The sequence below is a fragment of the Oreochromis aureus genome, linkage group 3 (genome assembly GCF_013358895.1).
Source record: "Oreochromis aureus strain Israel breed Guangdong linkage group 3, ZZ_aureus, whole genome shotgun sequence".
In the NCBI taxonomy this organism is placed as follows: Eukaryota; Metazoa; Chordata; class Actinopteri; order Cichliformes; family Cichlidae; genus Oreochromis; species Oreochromis aureus.
Window position 1 is genome coordinate 7257726 of NC_052944.1, and position 21207 is coordinate 7278932.

Here is a 21207-nt window from a genome sequence, read left to right on the forward strand (position 1 = left end):
CCACGTCTGCAATATTGTTCTTTCAAATTGCTCTTTCTGTGGCTGTGATCAGTTCCACTAGCGGGATTTGTCTTGGCGTCACAGCAAAATTCAAACCTTTAGCAAGGATGTTTTTCTCTGTTTGGGTGAGCTGTCTGTCAGACAAATTCTTCACCCACTTGTCCACATCCTCGGTATGGCATCCTTCTCTCTTCTGACCGCTGAGGACACTCTTTGTATTTTGCTGTGGTTTCCGGCCTTTAACAAGTCAAACTCTGTTGCCTGGTTTTAGACTTCTCGTGCTGTGCTAGACGATCCTTCTCGGTGAATTCAAACACCTTTTTAAGAGTATTGTCATCTAGAAGCATTGTAAGTCTCTGTCGGATCCACTCCTCTTCAGATTTTAACACGTCGATGGTAAAACTTGTTTGCCTCACCCGTTCATTAAGCAGCTTTTAGCAGACTTTTAGGAGTAATCCTGTCTTGTCGGCATCTGAGGCTGAATCTCAGGTGGTTCCTGTAATCAGCCATCTTGCATGCTGTTTGCTCATACTGATGTACTGATCTACTTACCTGGATGATTGAGCATGCATCAAGGCGTTATACTTAGAAAGTGTTAGTACATTTGTGAACACTACTCTTCAGTAGCGCTGAATGCTAAAAAGAAGCAGTTGCCATCTTTCTGATATTATTTTAGGATGAGCAGGGATGTTTTCAGTTTTGTGACATTAAAGAGAGAAGACCTGTTAGAAAGTCTTTTCAGAGTGATTGGATCAATCTTTTCAACCTGCAAAATCAAACTTTTCTGATTTGTTGTAAGTGAGCGCTCTACCATTTCAGCTAATCCCCCACGGATGCATCGGTTTGATCACACGAATGCTACTCTCTCCTTGAAATGCCTAAGGAAACAACTGACTGTGGCGTACTGAAAGGAGGAACTATCCCAGTATAATTTCCAGAAGCACGTGTGTCCGTTCTCTGCACTGCGCATCTGCAGCTCTACAACGCCACAGCATGTGTGATCAGTTAAAGGTCACTACAGTTGACTTAGAGTACTGCACCTCTAGTTATTAAGTTAAGCATGTAAACAGGGTGACCCAAGGTCTCACAGTGGTTTGATCAGAAACCTCTGCTGATAATGACCCATGCCTTTTTTCAGTAAATGGTAAAAGTTACTACACCCCTCCCTGTTGTCATTTGCTGTGGTTTATGCTGTGGTATATGATTTATTTTTGGTGCAGCGTCAATACACAGTCCGAAAATATCTGTTCAATAAACTAAATTAATTTTACTTTCATCTCTGAAATACTCTGTATGTATTTGCTGGTGATTCACTTCAAAGTCCGACCTTTCTCACATATTTGAAGACTATTTATCAGTGTCTGATGACGTCACTCGGGGTTGACTCATGTGGGGGATTAGCTCAAATGGTAGAGCGCTAGCTTAGCATGTCAAAGGAATTTGCAAAGAAAAGCGTCTGGACTTCTTTAAGTTGCTTGAAGGCGTTTCACCTCTCATCCGAGAAGCTTCTTCAGTTCTAAGGTCAAATGGCCGAGTCCCAGATTTAAACCCAGTGGGAGTATCCCCAAAGAGGACAAAGGACCCCTGGTGATCCTCTAATCACATGAGCCAAGGTGTGGCGGGTGTGGGACCTAATCAGCCAGGGTTTCGGGTGAGCTCATTGTGAAACCTGGCCCCACCTTGTCATGTGAATTCCTGAGGTCAGATGGCCCAGGATGTGAGTGGGCGTTAAGGCGTCTGGGGAGGGAACTCAAAACTGGATTATAGATGGCAGACAGTTGGTGTCGTAAACCACCGCCTCTGTTCAAAGATGGTCGCTCACAGTGGACATAGATGGCCTCTTTCACTCCTCTTTCAAACCATCTGTCCTCTCTGTCCAAAATGTGAACATTGGCATCCTCGAAAGAGTGACCTTTATCCTTAAGATGCAGATGGACTGCTGAGTCTTGTCCTGTGGAGGTGGCTCTTCTATGTTGTGCCATGCGCTTGTGAAGTGGCTGTTTAGCGGGATTGATGCCCGCATCCTCCAAAAGACTTTTCTTTTAGGCATCGTCACAAAAACATACAAGTTTGCACAGTGAAATCCCTCTCATCACCTACCCAAACAGACATTGTCTTTTTACTGTACATGTTCAAGCATACAATGGTAGCCCAACATCACAGAACTCTCAAATGACATTAAACAGTGGCTGTCAACTGAGCGGACAATCATAATGAAGCAGTTCATTTTATTTTGTAGAGTCAAGCGGCTCGTGATATTATTGGCCACCAGATGGCACCAAAAACGATGGTGCTAAAAAGCTTTGAGTAATGAACCCTTTTTCTATACAAGCTTCAGTGTTTCAGAAAACTTAATTTGGCCATCACGGTAACCAACTACCTCATACACATAAAACTTAGAGTGTATTCAAAGTAAATAAAGTTTATTTATTTATTATACAAACTTTAAAGAGCTAATCCCCTGTGTCTCCTGCGGTAGCAAGATCACAATGCAATGACGTGTGCCACTGAAAATATATGAAGACATATGAGTTATTATTTGTCAGACTATATCAATTGCCCATTGATGATGGCTAAAGATTACATTGCTGTTTTCTGTGAAGGATATATTCCTGAGTCTCGTGACGTACTAATGAAAGCCCAGTAACAGTAAGGTCTGGTAGGGGTAGCTAGTCACAGGGATTTAAGGGATTTGTTCACTCTGCAAATTAAATGTTTTCATGATGAGGTTTAAAGTGAAACACCCGTTTGGAGGATGCGGGCGTCGATCCGCTACCTCTCGCATGCAAAGCGGCGCTCTACCATTTGAGCTAATCCCCTGTGGTTGCAACGTACACATGTCACATGATCTGTGGTGTTTCAGAGCTGCACATATGCAGTCCTGAGTACAGACACACCAGGGCTTTGCTTATGAACCTAGAACTGGGATTGCTCCTCTTTCCAAAAGTAGTTTAATGACATTTAGCTTCTAGTAGGGGTACCTGGTCACATGAGCGTTTCAAATATTGTAAAGGCCATGCCCAGAATATCAAGTCAACACAGCACTTGAAATGATCTGTTACTTAGAAAAATGAATAAACTGCAATTGAAAAGTCTGGCTCATTGTCTTGAAAGGCAGAGTGCTCGTTTTGAATGGACAACTGTTCCTTGTTGCCCAAACTGCCACACTGCAAATTGGTTTTGTATATTTTTTTCTTATCCAGGTAAGGAAATCCTGAAACATTTGTTCTCTTAAATTCTCTATAAGTAATTCTCTATATGATTACTTTGATTTCAGTTATCCAAACTCCCTATACAGAATATCCAGTGAATGCAGCATTTGAAACGAACTTATACTTAGAAATCCCAAAAGTTGATTCTGTTCATCTGGACGTAACGTTTTCAGTCGGAGAAATGTTTAAATCACTCATCCAAAGTGACTTCTTCAGTCTCAGCTGACTGCAGGTTCCCCAATCTTATAAACAGCACATTTGCATAATGAATGAAACTAGCACCACTGAGCGAACAATGAGCTGGGAGGTCATTTCCTTAAACATGAGTATGCAGATCCTCATGACCACTGATCAATGGCCACTGATCAATGACCATGAGTACATTCACAGAGAGTTGGGGAATGGCTGCAATCACAGCATGGTAAGATGGCGAAAGATGTACCCTTAGGCCCCCTCCTCGATTCAGAGATGATCTTTTCCTTTTCACGTAAGTGGCCTCCTTGACTCCTCGCTCAAACCAGCGTTCCTCCCTGTCCAGGATGTGTACATCCTCATCATTAAAAAGAGTGTCCACTGGCCTGTAGGTGTAAATAGACTGCGGAGTCCTGGCCTGACGAGGCAGCTCTTCTGTGTTGTGCCATCCGCCGCCAGAGGTTGTTTGGTTTCCCCGATGTATAAATCCGGCAATCCTCATGGCACTTAACAGCGTGCAATATATTACTCTGTTTGTGTTGGGGCCCCGGTCCTTGGGGTGGACCAATTTTTGGCGCAGTGTGATTTGGGGTTTAAAAGCCACAGAGATGCTATGTTTATAAAAAATACGTCTCAAATGTTCTGATACTTCTGATGCATACGGGATCACTACAGGTTTTCAAGAAGACAGCTGTCCTTCTCTCCTGGATCGGCTGGAGCTTTCTTTAGGTGCCTTCCAGCTTTGACAAAAGTCCAGCTGGAGTAACCACATTTACTCAGGGCCTTCTTGATGTGATGTTCTTCTGCTTCTCTGTTGGGACAGCGGTCTGTTGGGATGGTGTTAAGCTCTCTGTTGTAGCGTCCTGATGACAACCAGTTTACGCTCCTTTGGATGATGATAGTCAAACCGTAAATACTGATCCGTGTCGTGGGTTTACGGTACACATCAGCTTTTAGATGTCCCCATTACTGATGGAAATGTCACAATCTAAGAAGGCTAACCTGCTACTTCAGACAGTCTATCACCCTCTTCCTGTAACCATTTCCTGGGTCCTAGGGGCTCATAAGTATTTTTCGTCACTGAGCAGTGTCAAAGTGTTCTCATGATGGTCTTGCTGGTTTAGCAAAACTGTGCACCTACCTTTGTCTGCCTGAAGGGCGATAATGTTGTTGTCATTACTAAGTGATGTGAGTGCCTTCCTCTCCTCCATGCTGATGTTGGATGCTGGGGGAAAACTTGTTGGTTCTATTAAATTTAGTATGAGCAGCTTTCATATTTAACATTTCATAAGTTGAGTTTGTATTATCATCACAATAATGAGTAGGGCATAAATGTTTTATAAACAATGTGTCCTGTTTCATTTACTTTTCACTCTGTTTGACACTTTATATGGATTAACATGGAATAACCAAATGGAAAAGGTATATTGTTTTATTTCATGTTTATTTATTTAAAAATGAAAGCAAAGATAACATGCAGAGGTCTTCCTCCAGCGAGCTCTAACTCACGGCAAAAAAGTTAAGTCCACTGGTGATGAAAGCGTCATGAAATCTGGAGGGAACGTCCAGGTTTCCACGCCGCCTGTGATGGATACTTACAAGCGGGTGAGATGGATATCAGAGTGCAGGAGCCCAGGAACAGATCCAAGACCTGAAACACAAGGAGAGTGGAAAGAAAGCGTTGTGAAATCTGGAGGGAACCTCAAGCTTTCCACGCCAGCTGTGATGGATGCTTACAAGCGGGTGAGATGGATATCAGTGTGCAAGAGCCCAGGAACAGGTCCAAGACCTGAAACACAAGGAGATTGGAAAGAAAGCGTTGTGAAACCCGATGTCAAATAGCAATGCCAAAATAGATTCCCTGCTGTGATGTCAAATATCAATACCAGACTTGACTTTCTGCTGTGATGTCAACAATTAATTCCAGACTCGACTCTCTACTGTGATGTCAAATATCAATGCCAGAGTAGATTCCCGGCTGTGATGTCAAATATCAATACCAGACTCACCTCTCTGCTGTGATGTCAAATATCAATGTCAGATTCGCCTCGCTGCTGTGATGTCAAATATCAATACCAGACTTGTCTGTCTGCTGTGATGTCAAATATCAATGCCAGATTCGCCTCTCTGCTATGATGTCAAATATCAATGCCAGAATCGCCTCTCTGCTGTGATGTCAAATATCAATACCAGACTTGTCTCTCTGCTGTGATGTCAACAATAAATTCCAGACTCGCGTCTCTGCTGTGATGTCACATATCAATGCCAGAGTAGATTCTCTGCTGTGATGTCAAATATCAATGCCAGACTCGCGTCTCTGCTGTGATGTCAAATAGCTCACACGGGGCGTGTCTGACGTGAACTATGAGTGATCGCCAGTGTCAGGGCGTGACTGTTTTGTGACTTATCAGCAATCGCCACTCGCAGGCCGTGCTTGTTATGTGACGTATGAGCAATCGCCAGTAGTTGGGCGTTTCTGTGACATAACTTATCAGCAATCGCTGCTCACACGGGGTGTCCGACGTGAAGTATGAGTGATCGCCGATCACAGGGCGTGTCTCTGATGTGACTTATCAGCAGTCACCGCTCGCCGGGCGTGTCTGTGACGTGACGTATTAGCGATCGCCAATGTCAGGGCGTGACTGTTTTGTGACTTATCAGCAATCGCGGCTCGCCCGGCGTGTCTATGACGTGACGTATTAGCGATCGCCAGTGTCAGGGCGTGACTGTTTTGTGACTTATCAGCAATCGCCACTCGCAGGCCGTGTTTGTTATGTGACGTATGAGCAATCGCCAATAGTTGGGCGTTTCTGTGACATAACTTATCAGCAATCGCCACTCACACGAGGTGTGTCTGACGTGAAGTATGAGTGATCGCCGATCACAGGGCGTGTCTCTGATGTGACTTATCAGCAGTCACCGCTCGCCGGGCGTGTCTGTAACGTGACGTATTAACGATCGCCAATGTCAAGGCGTGACTGTTTTGTGACTTATCAGCAATCGCCACTCGCAGGCCGTGCTTGTTATGTGACGTACGAGCAATCGCCAGTAGTTGGGCGTGTCTGTGACATAACTTATCAGCAATCGCCACTCACACGGGGTGTGTCTGACGTGAAGTATGAGTGATCGCCGATCACAGGGCGTGTCTCTGACGTGACTTATCAGCAAACGCCGCTCGCCGGGCGTGACTGTGACGTGACGTATTAGCGATCGCCAATGTCAGGGCGTGACTGTTTTGTGACTTATCAGTAATCGCGGCTCGCCCGGCGTGTCTATGACGTGACGTATTAGCGATCGCCAGTGTCAGGGCGTGACTGTTTTGTGACTTGTCAGCAATCGCCACTCGCAGGCCGTGTTTGTTATGTGACGTATGAGCAATCGCCAATAGTTGGGCGTATCTGTGACATAACTTATCAGCAATCGCCACTCACACGGGGTGTGTCTGACGTGAAGTATGAGTGATAGCCAATCACAGGGCGTGTCTATGACGTGATTTATCAGCAATCGCCGCTCGCCGGGGGTGTCTGTGACTTGACTTGTTAGAGATCGCCAAGGTCAGGGCGTGACTGTGATGTGACTTATCAGCAATCGCCACTCAAACGGGGTGTGTCTGACGTGAAGTATGAGCTATCGCCGAGCACAGGGCGTGTCTCTGACGTGATGTCAAATATCAATACAAGACTTGTCTCTCTGGTTTGATGTCAAATATCAATACCAGACTCGTCACTCTGCTGTGATGTCAAATATCAATTACAGACTCGCGTCTCTGCTGTGATGTCACATATCAATGCAAGAGTAGATTCTCTGCTGTGATGTCAAATATCAAAACCAGAATCATGATTCTGCTGTGATTTCAAATAGCAATTCTAGGCTCGTCTCTCTGCTGTGATGTCAACAATTAATTCCAGACTCGCGTTTCTGCTGTGATGTCACATATCAATGCAAGAGTAGATTCTCTGCTGTGATGTCAAATATCAATACCAGACTCACGTCTCTGCTGTGATGTCAAATATCAAAACCAGACTTGTCTCTCTCCTGTGATGTCAAAAAGCAATGCCAGACTCGCGTCTCTGTTGTGATGTCAATTATCAATGCCAAACCCGTCTCTCTACTTTGATGTCAAATAGCTCACACGGGGTGTGTCCGACGTGAAATATGAGTGATCGCCGATCACAGGGCGTGTCTCTGACGTGACTTATCAGCAATTGCTGCTCGCCGGGCGTGTCTGTGACGTCACGTATTAGCGATCGCCAATGTCAGGGCTTGTCTGTGACATAACTAATCAGCAATTGCCGTTCGCCGGGCGTGTCTGTGACGTGACGTATTAGCGATCGCCAGTGTCAGGGCGTGACTGTTTTGTGACTTATCAGCAATCGCCACTCGCAGGCCGTGTTTGTTATGTGACGTATGAGCAATCGCCAATAGTTGGGCGTGTCTGTGACATAACTTATCAGCAATCGCCACTCACTCGGGGTGTGTCTGACGTGAAGTATGAGTGATCGCCGATCAAAGGGTGTGTCTCTGACGTGACTTATCAGCAATCGCCGCTCGCCGGGCGTGTCTCTGACGTGACTTATTAAAGATCGCCAGTGTCAGGGCGTGACTGTGATGTGACTTATCAGCAATCGCCACTCACACGGGGTGTATCTGACGTGAAGTATGAGCTATCGCCGAGCACAGAGCGTGTCTCTGACGTGATGTCAAATGTCAATTCCAGACTCGTCTCTCTCCTGTGATGTCAAATATCAATGCCAGATTCGCCTCTCTGCTGTGATTTCAAGTATCAATGCCAGTGTTGCGTCTCTGCTGTGATGTCACATATCAATACCAGACTTGTCTGTCTGCTGTGATGTCAAATATCAATACCAGACTTGTCTGTCTGCTGTGATGTCAAATATCAATACCAGACTCGTCTCTCTCCTGTGATGTCAAATATCAATACCAGACTCACCTCTCTGCTGTGATGTCAAATATCAATGCCAGATTCGCCTCTCTGCTGTGATTTCAAATATCAATACCAGACTTGTTTCTCTGCTGTGATGTCAAATATCAATACCAGACTTGTCTCTCTGCTGTGATGTCAAATATCAATACCAGACTCGCGTCTCTTCTGTGAATTCAAATATCAATGCCAGACAAGACTGTCTGCTGTGATGTCAAATATCAATACCAGACTTGTCTCTCTGCTGTGATGTCAAATATCAATACCAGACTCGACTCTCTGCTGTGATGTCAAATATCAAAACCAGAATCATGATTATGAAATTTGGAGGGAACCTCCAGATTTCCACACCTGCTGTGATGGATGTTTACAAGCGGGCGAGATGGATATCAGAGTGCAGGAGCCCAGGAACAGGTCCAAGAACTGAAACATAAGGAGATTGGAAAGAAAGCGTTGTGAAATTTGGAGGGAACATCCAGCTTTCCACGCCTGCTGTGATGGATGCTTACAAGCGGGTGAGATGGTTCTTTTTCTAACTTCGCTCGGTCTTTCACTATGGGAATCGCCTCGGCCTGACCAACTACGGAAGCTCCAGTAACACCACGTCTGTCTCTGACAGACCTGTTGAGCCGTGCTCAGGGCTCCGCCCCCTCATACTAACACGGCCGACCAGCTCCTCCTAACTCATTCTCGCTTTCTTCCCGTGAGAAACTACTTTGAGCTCCCTCAGCGCATCCAGGCTAACTTGATTAGCTGCTTAACAGTTCTCAGGCGTCCCGTGTAGGAGTACGTCGCCAAACGCAGTTTTTCCAGTTCCAGTTTAGATCGTGCTGAGTAAGTCCTTCGAAAGAAGTGTACTTAGAGTTGCACTGTGGAACAGCAACCGCGTCAGGCGAGCTGTCCCAGCGGTTCCTGGTTTTAGTTAGCGAGGTAGCCGACGTTGTGTAACTCGGGCTAACGCGTTACGGCGAGCTGTTCGTTCAGTGTCCGGCTAGCATTAACTTGTTAGCAGGCCACGAACAACATTAGCGTCTCACTAGCATTAGCTTGTTAGTCTACCTAGGGCTCAGTTAGCATTAAGTTGCTAACGATATTGGCTAGAGGAGTGCAGCTAACGTGTCACGACGAGCTGACTCCCGCGGTGACTAGCTCGGGATTTAACACCGCCGCTAGTCCTAGCTACTTACGGGCTAACGTGTTGAGACAAGCCTGGTGTAGCCTAGTCTCACCAACTTTCCGCTAACCATGTCGATGGCTCCTACTCCCGCCAAAAGGTCGGAGCCGAAGGCCAAAGAGGCTGCATCCCGCCCGTGCCCCGCATCATGCGGTGCCACCATCTCGGGCAGGGACCCTCATCCAATGTGCATCGTCTGTATGGGTGCCAAGCATGCTCAGGCTTCACTGGCGGACCCTCAGGGATGCCCACACTGTGCGTTGATGCCAGAGAAAGTCCAGGAAAGGAGGCTGAGAGTAGCAGTAACGAACAGTCAGGACCCCTGCCTGTCGGCCGCTACTGGTACGAGCGATATCCATCATCCGCAAGCCTCCACAAGCTGGGCGGACATGATGGAAGAAGAGTCCCATCATGCCCCCATCGCTCGAGGACCTCCTCGATCAAAACGTATGGGCGGGCGGGTGGCGAGGATGCGGAGGGCGATGCCGACTCCGACCTCCTCGACATGGAGGACATGGATGAGGAACAGGAGGATGACTCCACCTTTCCTCCCCAGCAGTCCAGGCCACCCAGTGGGGCTGAAGCAGTGGAGCCTTCAGTGGCGTATCACCTTCACCCTAACCGCAGGGCAATCTCAGCGTCTTCTAGTGTTTCTTTGCCCAACAAGATAGATCGCCTCACGGCGTCTATCTATCAAAGGATGTACAAATATGCTGCACAGTCAGTATGCTGGCTTAATGCAGTCACACAGCTATCAGCATATCAGGCAGAAATTCTGGAAGACATGGGCCGTGAGCTTGACTCGGGTTCCCCGAACCCAGCCCTCTGGGATGAAATCTGCGTGGTTAATGATCTCATTCTTCGCTCCTCCAGGGGAGCAGTCCAAGGGTGTGGCCGCGTTATGGGCCTTGCAGTCTCGGGTGAGAGAGCCTTGTGGCTAAACCTGTCAGGCCTAGGTGATGCTCAGAGGGCTGAGGTAATGGATGCAGCCTATGACCCAACCAAGGGTCTTTTGGCCCAGCCCTGGAGAGAATGAGAGAAACAAGCACCCGCCCGAAAGCAGGAGGGAGAAGCATTCAACCTCTGCTTACCCAGAAAACCTAACTCTCAGCCCCAGCAGGTGCCAAGAGCTGGCTTTGCCGCAACAGCAGCAGCTGTGAGAGGGAGACAGAGTGGGGTCAGAATGCAGAGAGGAGCAGGAGGCCAGCAGGGTGCCCACCAGGCCAAGGTAGAGAACCAAAGACCTTGGGGCAAGCATTCCTTTGCAGCGGCTGCTGCAAAGAACAAGCCGTCACACCCCGGAGAGGGGAAAAAGCGGTCAGCCTAGCACACCTGCAACGTTCTGTGTCACCCTCTCTTCTCCCCAAAGAGAAGGAAGGTGTTAGAAGGGGTAACCAAATCACTCCAAGGTTCAGGGTGTTCAGAAGTTTCCAGTTCACCAGGAGCACCCTCTCAGTCTCCTCCTCCAGTTCAGGAGGACAGACTTGTGGACAAATGGCGCAGTGTCATCAAGCACTCCTAAGAACTCTGTCTGTGTCACCAAGCACTGCCCAGAGTCACCAGACACTTCACTGTGGTTTGGGGTAACAAAAGAAATAAACGTGCATTTCTGCAGCCAGGCAGTTTGCCAAGGGCAGAATGTCCCCCAGTTTCAAAATAAAAACAAAAGAAAATCACTGCCATTTGTCTTTGTTCCCAGCGGGGAGCTCACGCTCTTCCCGAGGGGAGAGCCCCAACTCCTTCCGGGAGACAGGGGTGACGCCACGCTACTGCGTCTTCAGAGGCCCGCTCACAGCGCGGCTGGAGCGGTGGCGCGCATGACGCAGTTCATCCCTGGGTCTTGTCAACCATTTCCCAGGGTTACAGACTACAGTTTGCGGTAAAACCACCGAGATTCGGCGGAGTGCTGGCTTCGTGGCCAGTGGCGACTCAGCGAATGTGCTGAAAGAGGAAATATTCTCCCTGTTACACAAAAAAAGGCGATCAGAGCGGTTCCGGCGAAGAAGCTCAGCAGGGCTTTTACTCCCGCTATTTCCTCATCCCGAAAAAGGACGGAACGTCGCTCCGTCCTATTCTGGATCTGCGTGTGTTAAACAAGCATTTGAGAAAGTACACGTTCAGAATGCTCACACACAAGACGCTTTGTCGCTCAATTCACACAGGCGATTGGTTTGTTACAATCGACCTATCAGACGCATATTTTCACATCGCCATTTATCCTCCACACAGGAAATATCTCAGGTTCGCTTATCAGAGAGTAGCATACGAGTTTCAAACTATCCCATTCGGGCTATCCTTAGCCCCAAGGGTGTTCAGCAAATGTGTGGAAGCAGCGCTGTCTCCGTTAAGGAACAGCGGCATCAGAATATTCTCTTGCATAGACGATTATCTAATATGCTCATGATCGCGCGAGCAGGCGATCAAAGACTCCGAGGTGGTAGTGAATCACCTCACGGAGCTTGGGTTCACAATCAACCTGGAAAAGAGCCACTTGGAACCCGCACAGTTTATAGAGTATCTGGGGCTCAGAATAGACTCCATCTCTTATCGTATGGCACTTTCAGAGCGGAGGATCGCATCCTTCACTCACTGTCTTTCCCGTTTTCAGCTGGGGAAAGTCGTGCGGTTCCGACTCTGTCTCCGCCTTCTCGGCCTCATGGCCTCGGTGATATCGGTGGTACATTTGGGGCTGCTTATGATGAGAGATTTTCAGTGGTGGGTCGCTTCTCTGCAGCTGTGCCCTCGCCGACATCTCAGTCATGGTGTAAAAATAACGCAGCCGTGTATCGCGGCTCTCCGGCCTTGGAGGAGCCCGACAGCTCTCGCTGCGGGGGTACCTCCCGGGGCAGTGTCTTCCAGGGTGACGCTGACCACAGATGCATCCCTGTCAGGCTGGGGTGTGTTAAGGGTTCAATGTTGAGAGAAGAATCCATAAAAACCACAGATCCAGGCGTGTGCAATTTAGACGGCATTTTAATGAACACATGTGTGAGTTCAACAACCCAATCAGTGTTGAACTGAACTTACAATCATGAGACAAGGTTTTATATGGGTACAATAACAAAGCCCCCCTCTTTTACAAAAATAGACAATAGTACAGCTTACGTCAATCCAAACCACAAAATGTTCCATGACCTTTAACATTGCTCTAAAAACATTGTCTTCGGTCGGTGCTTCCCCTCTTCGCTGTCGCCGTCGGGTGCACTTCCTCTAAGTACTTGACACACTTCTGCATTTCTGCCCTACCAAAATAGATCTGTTATGGTGTGTGTGTGAGTGCGTGCACGCGTGCAAGGCGCGTGCATGTTGTGTACTGCGTGCGTGTCATGACCTCTCACTATTTGTCTGTCTGTGCGTGCAGAATTTGCATCTGCTTTTCTGATCCTTAGTTGACCTTAAACTGAACTTTCCCTATCAGTGATTCCTCTAACTAAGTGTGTGTTAATCAACGATACATGCATAACACCCTGCTCTTTGGCTTGCAGTCACTCTGCTTTCGGTTTCACTTCTGCAAAACATGCTCTGCAGACGCGTTTCGTTTCCTGTCTCATTTTAGCACAGAGAGTATTTTCCTGTCTCTGCCCTCTACACAGAGATCATAAAAGCATTAATAACATTTAAATTATAGATTCAACAGAACCATTTAAAATGGTTCTTCTTTGGACCTGTAATAAAGACTAATATAATACCAATATATTTGAACATCTGAATGCATCTGAATGTAACATCCCATGAAATGGTAATGATGATTATAAAATAGCAGCAAATAATAGCAGTAAAATATTTCTATTCCCCACACTCCCACTCTCGACCTCTGGCACACCAGAGGTCGCCATACATTATGTTGGGTCACTCCTTGGCCCATTCAACTGTTTCCCTGTCCACCCCTGACGTCATGGACATTTAGGATCACTGTTCTTAGCTCTGACCCTCTCTTGGCATCCTGTGACTTAACAAATCAGACAACCTCATGTCATCTAGGTGGTCTTAATAATAAAATGCCAGCTCCCACTTGAGAACACTCATGCTTGAGGTTAATCACACCAAAGTATCAGCGAGCCTAAAGTTGATCAGGGGCATGAGAGAATAAGAGTGCGAGCAGAGCTCAATCAGCACTCCTCCCTCACCCCAGAACCCACTCATACCCGGTGAAAGACCCCTTACACTTGTGAATCTCTAGTGGTCTGTCCCTTTTCTGGGTCCCACTCTAGTGGAAATCTGGCCACCTGCAAAGGAAACAGAACCCTTCCTCCCTAGTACGGCTTCCCTGCCTTATGTCCCTCAATTGTCTTCTTTATTCAAACCTAATGTTACTCAAAGCATGAACCTAATTTTGTATTTGGTTTTTGACTTTTATTTTTATATCTCATTCAACCGTACTCAGCATTTGTAAAACTCTCACAGCACTGCCTTTAAGAGAATCGGAGGAAGCACGTCTCTGCATGTGCTTCCTCTTTGCTCCTTATCTGATCACCAACATCCTGTGCACAAAACTGTCACTGCTGCAAGGGCCTCTCATCTAAAGTCACCTCTCACCAGCAAAATCATCATAAAATCATTATAAGGGCTTATTCTACTAAAAGGATAATAAAAAACAACCGCTTTAATCACTCAGTGTAAGCACCTAGTTAATTGCTCCTAGATAAACTTCATCATAGCTAAAAGCTGAACTCTAACAGTATTTTGAACTCCCATTTTCTGGGTAATAACCTGTTTGAATATATCATTTTATTTCATTTTGCTGCTTTTAATGTAATGACTCCTTCTAACTTAAACTTTATCAGACTTAACCAACATATATAAGCTTTCTCCCTTTGCTTCTGTTTTCTGTATTTCTGTAACTGCTATTTATATAAGAGGACTAATTTAGAACTGCATGTGTTATCTCCATATTTTACATGTCACCCAATTTAGTTACAAACGAAACTCCTATTCAGTTAAATGCTAAATGGATTTCAGGCCTTTTGCCTGGAATCAATACTGTCATGTGTCTTAATGAACTCTGTATGTCTGTAAGCGTGTGCAATCCTTCAAAACTCAGGTCATTCTCACAGTAGATTGGCTAATCATAACGTTAACCAAAAGTTTATGACCCTCAAGAGACGACTCTCTGAGCCACAACTCCGTTAAAGGCACCAAAATGCAATGTGTATGAAAAAATCATTTCTACATATATAATCTCCAATATTATTCATTTGAGTCAGCGAGACTTTTAACATCCTCATAAAAAGCTCTCCTCTACCCTAAAGCCTACCTTATAACAACATTCTAACATTATGTCACTGTTACAACTTATCCTAAAAATCAAAAAAAAATCCCACATTTTCTACTCATAAAATGTTCACTATTTTCCCCAAAGCATATCCTTTATTCCCACAGTTTCCCCTTTAAATTTGGTGTACAACTTCTTTTTAACCCCAGCAATTTATCTTCTAAACAGAATTTAGTTCATTTTACTCCTTTCTTTAGAATTAACAATCTCTGCCTCAGTTTTACCATATCTAAATTATCAAACAACCCCAATCATTATAAAATCCTAGTAAAACCCCTTTCAAATTAAACACATTAAATCTTAAACCCCTCTCTTTTTTGACACATCTCATGTGGCAAAAAACTCAACATGCTCCACCCAAGCTTAACAAATTAAAAGGAAAAAAGGTTAGTCATTTCATTTCCCAGAACCGCTCAGCAATTCTCCTCTCCGGTGTTTTGCTTCAGCCCTGAAAACCTGTGTTTAAGGAACAAAATCAATTTAATCATCATGTCAAATCTCCTCCAACTCGTTGCTCCATTGAACTCTGGATCCTTGGAATTTCCTGAAAACAAAACCTGTAGTTTACATTTCATACTCAACTCTCCCTTTATGATCCAGTCTGTGTCATAACAAAAAATAAACTTGAACAGAACAGTTATTAATCCTGAGTTACCTCAGTTAATGGTAACTTGAATCTCATCAAACAATGTTTCCCTTTTAGCATTTAGCATTCTCCCAACAATATAATGTAATCCCATAATCTAACCCCGTAAAAGAAATTTTCTCAAAGCAAACATCAGCATCCCAAAATCAGCCTCCCCAGATTTAAGTCTCCCACTTGTCCTGCCTATGGCAAAAGCAAAACAAAGCATCCCCTTTCTTTTCCTCACATGATAAATCTGTCCACATTTATTCATTCCCACCTTAGTCCAGTCACTCACATTCACTCACATGCATTCACACACGATATTTTTGCTGATCTGCAGCCTCCTGCGCACGTCATCAGATGCTCCACATCAGCAAAATGAGCTCAATCATTCGTTTTATTTCGTTTTCCTGTTTAGGAAAATAGTTCTCTATACTTTTGACTGGATTGAATCGATACAATCCATTTTTAGACAGAGACTTGCCGCCAATCAGTCTCTGATTGTAATCAATTATAATTCTGTAAAGCCCACCTGATTTTCGTGACTTGGTAATTTTGTCAGCGCCGTCGGTTCACTGTCTTCCAGGCCTGCTTAGAACAAAAATGAAAAAGAGAGAGCTGATTATTAGCTCATCAAAGTACAAAACAAAATCACCTGACAGGTTTTTTCTCTAAGTGCACTGTTACAAAAACTATGGGCCCTTTTAGACATGTCCATGTTTATCAAAACTCCCTCTCTTGAAATAGAAACAACAGCCTCAAAATCTAAAACAATCTCAAAGTTCACCCGTTCAATGCACTGAAACCTCGTCAAAAGCTGCACCGTTTTACACACAACCATGTCTCCTTTGACACTTAACCATACTTAGATTCAGCCTAAAATATAAACACGTTATAACAATGTGTCAACACTAAATTATAAATTTCTTGTCCAAATCTGCACCTCTGAACTGTCTACTTTGCTTCCTTTCCTCAAAGCCTCAATCACACACACACAGGAAGTGTCTTTGTCACCACTCACTCCAGCTAATTTGCATAAACCCACAGCTCAACAGCCAACTTAACAAGAGGAATACATGTTTAAACCTTATCACATTATTGAATTATTTTCATTTTCTTTCTATACTAATCACTTACTTTGATAAATCAGTGCAAGAGCACTCCTGAGTCACTCTTATAGACACTTTTCTTTTGTTTTTGTTTTTTTTTCCATAACTCACTCCCTTGTCATACAGCTTCGTTTGAGTTATTCCACAACAACTCTATTTTATCCAAGTGTATTTTAAGTGTATTTTCTCCAACATTCACACCATTTTAACCCTCATGAAATTAGCAGGCTGATTTAATTACGTATGTTTGTGTTCTTAGCCAGGTTTTAAATCATTATCTGTTCATTAATCTTCATGAGCTTGTCTCTGTAAGGTTAGTGCATTTTCTGTTTGTATGTGTGATTCTTATAAATGTCTCTTTATGATCTTTGTGATCTTGTAAATGTTTCTTTTCCAGTGTTCCAAACTCCTTTTGACAGGGTGTGTTTTCTCTCTTTGGCTCATCACTGGTCATTGTGAATGACATTTCCCTTCGCCTGTGCCCAGTGGCCTTACCTGTTAAATCCGCCTCCTCCAGTGACTCCAAGGTCACTCCGGGACTTAGGTTCGAGCAATCGTGACTGCGCCTTGCCTTAGGTTGTCCCAGGGTTTCGAGGTGGGATCTTACCCGTCATGGGCTGTCCAGCCTTCCATGCCCGCCTACTACAGGAGCCAACTGGGCAAGGGTGTTATCAGATCTAGGGGACACACTGGTTCTGGAAATTAAAGGAGTGTAAACTGCTTTCTTTATTAAACTTTCCAACAATAATTTCACATGTAACAGTTTATGTATGTGCATTTTCAATTCATTAATGTAATTGTTAGTTCCTGTATTTATTTCTCTCAGTCTGTCTCTTTTCTAAAACCTGTAATTAATATAATTTTATTACTTTATTACTTTTTCTTAAAACATGCATCCGCTTCATCTTCTTAGAATTTAACTCTGTCTATTTCTCTGGGTGCTCCCCTGACATCATCAGTCACACACACCTTCCTCTCACACACACTTTTAAATATTCTAACCTCTTTCAGACGCCATGACTCGTCTCACACACACTGCCTTCTCTCTCTCAAACTTCCATTTTCCACTCACTCAGACAAATCATGCAGCGTCACTCAAATCAAATACTGACAGCATTCACACGGTTTAAATCACACAACATACGCTTTTCATACGAGTATTTTGGACATGCCTTCCTTGATCAGAAAGAGCAAGTCAAAAGAAAAAAGAAAAGAAAACTGAAACCTCTCATCGCCTCACAGCTTCTCCCCACACACACATAACTGAAAATGAACACACCAACATTTATGGCTCACGAACTATACATCTATCAAAATTCAGTCATTTACTATACCTCCACACTAATATATTCAAACTGTATTTACACTCTCATAATAAGCAAAACCAACCTCTTATATACAGGCATTTAGCAAAAAAGCTCAGTCCTCTCGAAAACTGAAACCACCCTCTCTGCCGTCACTGCTGCTCATTTGCATTTACACACACAATCAGTGCACATCCGGCTGTGCATGACTGACACAGAGACTGATCTTACTCATAGATCTCATATTTTATATTACAGACGTCTTTAATTACAACTGCACAGATTTTTTAGGCCTTTTCAACTCCTATGTAATTTCGATAATAGAACATAACGGCTCCAACCGATCAGTCCCAGACTTTTGTGCTCAATTCACCAGGGCGGTCCCAGACTGTCCTGTCCAGATCTCTAAACCTAACTTAATTTGCCAGCATACCCAATAAGCGCAAAAATAGGAGACTCTAACTCCTAGCAATTTTGAAGATTCCCCAGTCCTTCCCGGCTCGTCGTGCCGTACTAACCCCTACTCTTCAGGGTAGGTCAAGGATAAACGTCTTTATCCAGGAGGGAGCGTTACCTCCGAGAAAATGCGCTTAACAGACGCCGCTGTCGTCCTAGAAAAATTTATAATAATTTGAAACAACAATCTACACCCGAAGCAGGATTAAGATTGAGGACAACCCTCAACAGTTTTAGAGATTCCCCAGTCCTCTTCGGATGTTGCCCGAAACTATCCCTACTCTTCAGGGTAGGTGAAGGATAAACGTCTTTACCCAGCAGGGAGCGTCACCTCCGAGAAAGTTCTTAAGGGTTGCATAACCAATGGGACTCTAACCCACAGATTGACCAAATTCCCTATCATTCTAAGAGTTCACTTAGCAGTCCAACTGCTTTAATTCTCTTTTCATTCCTTTATTCTCATTACTCAGTACTGTCACTTATACTTCCTTATCATTACTTCAACCGGTAAACTTCATGAAAACTTCACCAAAATTAAAAACAGACATTCACCAGTAATTTTCAGTGAGTAGACTTTTAATTTGACATGCCCAATGTGACACCTTTTGGAAATATATTTCAACAGGCAGTGTCTTACCTTTAAATGCCCCGGGAATGCCTACTCACTTTCACCACTGATTACCGCCTGCCCGTCCAATTACCACGGACCCCGGATCTCACCAAAACCCCAACATTCCCTCTCTCTCACGGAACGAGCCCCAAATGTTAAGGGTTCAATGTTGAGAGAAGAATCCATAAAACCACAGATCCAGGCGTGTGCAATTTAGACGGCATTTTAATGAACACATGTGTGAGTTCAACAACCCAATCAGTGTTGAACTGAACTTACAATCATGAGACAAGGTTTTATATGGGTACAATAACAAAGCCCCCTTTTTACAAAAATAGACAATAGTACAGCTTACGTCAATCCAAACCACAAAATGTTCCATGACCTTTAACATTGCTCTAAAAACATTGTCTTCGGTCGGTGCTTCCCCTCTTCGCTGTCGCCGTCGGGTGCACTTCCTCTAAGTACTTGGCACACTTCTGCATTTCTGCCCTACCAAAATAGATCTGTTATGGTGTGTGTGTGAGTGCGTACACGCAAGGGCGCTGCATGTTGTGTACCGCGACGTGTCATGACCTCTCACTATTTGTCTGTCTGTGCGTGCAGAATTTGCATCTGCTTTTCTGATCCTTAGTTGACCTTAAACTGAACTTTCCCTATCAGTGATTCCTCTAACTAAGTGTGTGTTAATCAACGATACATGCATAACACCCTGCTCTTTGGCTTGCAGTCACTCTGCTTTCGGTTTCACTTCTGCAAAACATGCTCTGCAGACGCGTTTTCGCTTTCCTGTCTCATTTTAGCACAGAGAGTATTTTCCTGTCTCTGCCCTCTACACAGAGATCATAAAAGCATTAATAACATTTAAATTATAGATTCAACAGAACCATTTAAAATGGTTCTTCTTTGGACCTGTAATAAAGACTAATATAATACCAATATATTTGAACATCTGAATGCATCTGAATGTAACATCCCATGAAATGGTAATGATGATTATAAAATAGCAGCAAATAATAGCAGTAAAATATTTCTATTCCCCACAGGTGCAACTATGATGGGCAGAGCAGTGAATGGCGTTTGGTCACAGAGACTCGCTCTGAATCACATAAATGTGCTGGAGCTCCGCGCGGTGCTCCTAGCCTTACGGCATTTTCTGCCATATATCCGGGGACAACATGTTTTAGTGAAAACAGACAACTCCACTGTAGTTGCTTATATCAACCGCCAGGGCGGCACCCGCTCCCCAGCAGCTACACAGGTTAGCCAGGAAATAATTGTGTGGAGCAGCACTCGGCTCCTCTCCCTTCGGCCAACTCACGTGCCAGGAATTCTGAACAGGGGGCGGACCTCCTGTCCAGAGGAAATCCACTGTTCGGAGAATGGAGGCTTCACCCACAGGTGGTGGAGCAGATTTGGCAGAGATACGGCCGGGCTGCCGTGAGATCTCTTCGCCTCACGAGAAAACACACAGTGCCCTCTGTTTTCTCCCTATCAGACGCAGATGCGCCACTGGGTGTGGATGCGCTGGCCCATCCATGGCCAAAAACTCTGCTGTATGCTTTCCCTCCCTCAGCCTGATCTCCCCAACACTGATCAGAGTGAGGGATCAGGGGCTGTCACTGATCTTAATAGCTCCACGGTGGCCATCCAAACACTGGATAGCAGAAATCATCCAGCTTCTGGTGGACGAGCCATGGCCACTCCCCATCCACAGGGACCTTCTGTCTCAGGCGCGTGGGGAGATATACCATCCCCATCCAGAACAGGTTGCTCTCTGGGCCTGGCCCGTGAGAGGTGGAATTTGAAGGCAGCAGGCATGCCTCCGAAGGTTATTGAAACCATTCAGAATGCCAGAGCCTCCTCCACTCGCTCCATTTACAGCAGTAAATGGTGTGTTTTGGGGGGAGTGGTGCCATGAAAAGCAGATTATCCCTTTTCAGTGTTCAGTGGTGGAGCTGTTGTGTTTTCTTCAGGACTTGCTGGACAAAGGAGAGCTTTTTCCACCATAAAGGTCTATTTAGCAGCTATTTCAGCCTGCCACGTGGGTTTTGGTGATAAACCTGCTGGTCAGCACCCCTCGTATGTCGCTTCATGAGAGGGGCGCATCGAACACTCCCAGTTTCTAGACCACTGGTCCCTTTATGGGATCTGTCAGTCGCTTTTGGACGCCTCTCCCACCACCCCTTTGAGCCCATTGGGGCAGTGGGGTTGAAGTTTCTCTCTTAAAACCACTCTGCTGTTGGCTCTAACCACAGCCAAGCGAGTTGGTGAATTACAGGCTCTGTCTATTCACCCCTCTTGTCTA

At 45.0% G+C, this 21207-nt stretch overlaps 1 pseudogene; it reads left to right on the forward strand.

The window, feature by feature from the left end:
• Positions 1–11158: 11158 nt before the first annotated feature.
• On the forward strand, positions 11159–20707 carry LOC120439116 (annotated as a pseudogene).
• Positions 20708–21207: the final 500 nt, after the last annotated feature.